Source organism: Macrobrachium nipponense, chromosome 16 (genome assembly GCF_015104395.2).
Source record: "Macrobrachium nipponense isolate FS-2020 chromosome 16, ASM1510439v2, whole genome shotgun sequence".
In the NCBI taxonomy this organism is placed as follows: domain Eukaryota; kingdom Metazoa; phylum Arthropoda; class Malacostraca; order Decapoda; family Palaemonidae; genus Macrobrachium; species Macrobrachium nipponense.
In genome coordinates this window covers 6,872,964-6,877,963 of record NC_087209.1, presented here as the reverse complement: position 1 = coordinate 6,877,963, position 5,000 = coordinate 6,872,964, and positions in this window count along the sequence as shown.

Sequence of the window (5,000 nt, the reverse complement as noted above, 5' to 3'; positions counted from 1 at the left end):
TGTGTGTGTGTGTGTGTGTGTGTGTGTGGTGTATAAAAGGAACGGGGAGTGTCTTTATATATAATAATATATATAATATATATATATATATATATATATATATATACTTATATATATATATATATATATGTGTGTGTGGATGTTGAGGTGTGTGTTGTGGTGTTGTATATATTATCACATCAGGAAAATCATAAGTATAAAGGAAGGGTGTCATCTCCTCTCTCTCTGGCTGGCGTGAGGTTTACGTTGTGTGCAGACCTTACTCGTTTGTTTTTAGTCACTCAGCTCTTCCCGTTCTGAGTATGTTTTAATTTTTATTGTAATTTTTAAGTTTAATTTTTTATTGTAGTTTTTAAGTTTTTTTAATATTGAATTTCAATTGCAGACTGATGATGTGTTGGTGACGACATGAAACGTGTCTTAATAAAACGCGTTTATATGACTGGCGTCTGATTGGACACCCCTTCCTTTATATACTTATATATATATATATATATATTATATATATATATATATAGTATATATATATATATATATATGGAACGCTTTTCTGAGTGTGTGTGTATACATATGAATATATACATACATATATACATATACATATATGCCTGTGTTTGCGTATACATATACTTTTGAAGAGCAAGACAAATGTGTTAATCAAACAACGTCAGTGGAACGAAACTTTCCTATGACCATCTCATTCGTTTGATACAAAATCACACATTGTTTTCAAAATCTAAGAACATGCAATACCTACTTCATTTTAGTAACAAATTTTCCTGACATTATTCTTCGCTCTGGGATTATTGTCCAGATCGACAGTAAAAAGTATTTTTGAATTCGGGGATTTATATCCTTGCGTTAAAACATTTTTCGTTTCACATTTTGTCAAGCCAAGATACTCGGCTTGTCCGTGCATGGATAATAGACTGAGGGCATTAGAACTAAGTGTTTTTTATTTCTCCATTTTATTTCTTCAATATTCCTTGCTCATGTGCCGCTGCTCGAAGCCAATGTTATAATATTTACGTGTAACACTGCCAAACTTTATAATGCATTCCGACGTCTGCACAGTTTAATGATACGCTTGGCGAATTAGTTTTCACCAAGTAATATGACTCTCTCTCTCTCTCTCTCTCCTCTCTCTCTCTCTCTCTCTCTCTCTCTCTCAGTATTCTTCCTTCTCTCATCCCTTCTACATCATCCATTCCTCCCACCTTCCATCCTCCCTTTTATTTTGCTTTTATATTCTTTCCTTCCTCTTCTTCCGTCTTCGTTTCCCATTGTCTCTCGTCTTCTCTTCTTCCTCCTTCCCCCCTCCTCCTCCTCCTCCTCCTCCTCCTCTTCTTCGTTTCCCCATTCTCTCTCGTCTTCTCTTCTTCCTTCTATCCCCTCTCCTCTTATTCGTCTTCTTCTTCGTTTCCCCATTCTCTCTCGTCTTCTCTTCTTCCTCCTATCCCCTCTCCTCTTCTTCTTCTTCGTTTCCCCATTCTCTCTCGTCTTCTCTTCCTCCTCCTCCTCCTCCTCCTCTTCGTTTTCTTCTTCTTCTCCATCTTCTTCTTCTTCTTGTCCCTTAGCGTCGGCTGCATTTATAAGTATAAATTTATGCAGACCGTCTTCGCATTTAGCTATTCCGAACCTAGGCTCCCACCTGCATGCCCGGAATATTCTCCCATAAAGTTAGATTTAATTTATGAATGATTCCTGGGTAAGCATGTGTGACCAGGGGCGGCTTGGCGGAAAAAGGTTATAGGCGCGTTCCTGAGACTTCGAACGTGGTTGGAAAACGGTTTTCCCAAAGTGTCGTTTGTTGCGTTCGTTTGATTCGGATGGTTTTGTCGTTCTGGTCGATGGTAAGCGTCCAGTTTAGGTGAGTAAAGTTTAAGTTGTGGCTTTAAATATGATGTTGATGCGCATTTTTGAAAATTAATGAGGGTCGTTTTGTTTGATCGAAACAGGCAGCCTACCTGTGTAGCTAATGAAAACGGCTCCATATGCCAGCTTCTGTAGCAACAGAAAACGGGGCTTCTCTTCTCCTGGATTGTTCTTCCTCCTAGCCTTGCTTTTGCCAGATTCTCAAAGCGGAAAAAGAGGGGGTGGGGGTTGGGTGGTGGGTGGTGGGGGTTACCCGTTGATGTTGGTCGGCTCTTTCTGATTAATGATGGGCACCGGAGTCGATCGGAATACAGAGGAGCTTCTTTTACACATCTGGGTGAACAGCTATTTCCTCTGGGCGAGTTTATCGTGCGGCTTCCAGTCGGCGGTAGTATTATTCTACTGTATTGTGGGCAGAATGATACTCGGATGAGAAAATATACGCGGACACTCTCTCTCTCTCTCTCTCTCTCTCTCTCTCTCTCTCTCTCTCATATATATATATATATATATATATATATTATATATATGTGTGTGTGTGTGTGTGTGTGTGTGTGTGTTTATTTATGTGTGTTAGTGTGTATGTATATATTTATGTAAATATATATTATATATATATATTCTTATAAATATATATGTATATATATTTGATTTTAAATCACGAAGAATAAGAAAACTGTAAAACTGTGTTCATATACATATAAACATATACATTTATATATATATATATATATATATATATATATATATATAAATGTATATATATATATATATATATATATATATATATATATATATATATATATATATATATATATATTTTGTTGCATGTTACTTAAGGTTGGCAATCACCTGTGCTTACGTTAACCATTTAATTTCTAATCTCTTTTGATCTCAAAATACGCAAATTTTTTTCTCAAAGTAAGAAAACATGAAATGACCTCAATTTCCACGGAAAATCAGGGTCATGCAAGACAAGCTAGAAAACCCAAAAGGCGAACTGTCATCAGTGTCGAAACTGTGCAGCTAGATTAGCATGGATGCGTTCGTAGAAAATTAATATTTGCTTATAAAAAATTCTTTGTGAAGGAAGACCCATAATTGCATGTTGTAGTCTGTGAAAGGAATTCGCTGTCCTATTGTGCATTTCGGACCCAAGTTGGAAAGTGTGAGTATAATGCAGTGTCGTCTTTTGGCTTCTGTCCAGACTTTGTAGCCTGAATATTTTGTGAACGATGAATGAAATGGATGGGATAGGAAGATTATTTTTATTATTATTGTTTATCATTATTATTATTATTGGTTACTGTATTCACTGTTTGTGCAATCTTTGCATTTTAAACATTTTATCTTCGCAGGAATTCTGAACTATAAATAGACGCATAGAGGACATTTTATAATTGTTGCAGAGTTTTCTTTGATTTTATTTTAGCAGAGAGGAAATTAATTAGCTTTACATTTTTATTTATTTATTAATTTATTTATAGATTTTATTTTAGCAGTGAGGAATTTAATTTGTTTTGCATTTTTTTATTTATTTACTTATTTTTTTATATATAGATTTTATTTTAGCAGTGAGGAAATTAATTTGTTTTCATATTTTTTTTTTTTGCGTGAATATTCTTGCGTGCATCGTTAGGCTTGAATGTGATGTTTGGGGGGTGGGGGCTGAGAAGGTGGCAAACATTTTTATAATGACCCTTATTGACTAAGTAAGAATTTCAAAAGAGTAAGGTTTTACATTCATTTCTTGTGTTCTTGATCATGTTTAACGTTGCATGCATACTTCCCATTCTTGGAATTAGTTGTATGCTGTTTTATAACATCCTAACAAATATCTACACTTGTAAAATAAACCATTTACAAACGCCTACGTGATCTATGGCTTCCCATTAACCAACATTTTTTAAGTAATTTTTTTTAACAAGTCGTAAACCGTATGATTTTTTTTTTTACAAGTCTTAAACCTTATTGTTTGTGGTTTATGTGATATCGGGTGACAGCTTAAGATGAAAATAAATGTCAGTAGGACCCACGAAATTAGACGACGAAAGAATGTTGCTGTTGGCATTTCACATTCTTCAGAATCCCCTAGGTAAAGCATTTTAAGGATCCGTGGATACCTTTTTAAAGTACAGCTAAAGTAGCTTTAGCTTTTCAAAGCTCACCTAAAGTAGCTTTGGCTTTTCAAAGCTTACCTAAAGTAGGTACTATAGCATTTTCAAAGCCTACTTAAAGCAGCTTTAGCTTTTCACAGCTTACCTAAAGTAGCTTTAGCTTTTTAAAGTTCACCTAAAGTAGCTACTATAGCTTTTCAAAGCTCACCTAAAGCAGATTTAGATTTTCAAAGCTAACCTAAAGTAGCTTTAGCTTTTTAAAGTTCACCTAAAGTAGCTACTATAGCTTTTCAAAGCTCACCTTAAGCTACTATATCTTTTTAAAGTTCACCTAAAGCAGCTTTAGCCTTTTAAAGTTCACCTAAAGTAGCTTTAGCTTTTTAAAGTTCACCTAAAGTAGCTTTAGCTTTTTAAAGTTCACTTAAAGTGGCTTTAGCTTTCCAAAACTTACCTAAAGTAGCTAATATAGCTTTTCAAAGCTCACCTAAAGTAGACTTAGCTTTTTAAAGTTCACTTTAAGTAGTTACTATAGCTTTTTAAAGTTCACCTAAAGTGGCTTTAGCTTTTCAAAGCTTACCTAAAGTAGCTACTATAGCTTTTCAAAGCCTACCTAAAGCAGCTTTAGCTTTTCAAAGCTTACCTTAAGTAGCTTAGCTTTAGCTTTTTAAAGTTCACCCAAAGTAGCTACTACTTAAAGTAGCTACTATAGCTTTTTAAAGTTCACCTAAAGTAACTGCTACTTAAAGCATCTACCATAGCTTTTCAAAGCTTACCTAAAGCAGCTACTATAGCTTTTTAAAGTTCACCTAAAGTATAGCTTTAGGACAAGGGACTATCGGTCAGAAATCCGTGCCCATTTATACTCGTATACTTTATAAAGTTGACTTTAAAAGTATTCTCTGGGAGAAGTGACGTTCGGTCAGAAATCTTTAGTCTGTCTATTATCGGACCGGGAGGTGGACTGTAAGCGCGCCATCTGGAATCTCCCACAAGAGAGGAATTATCGGT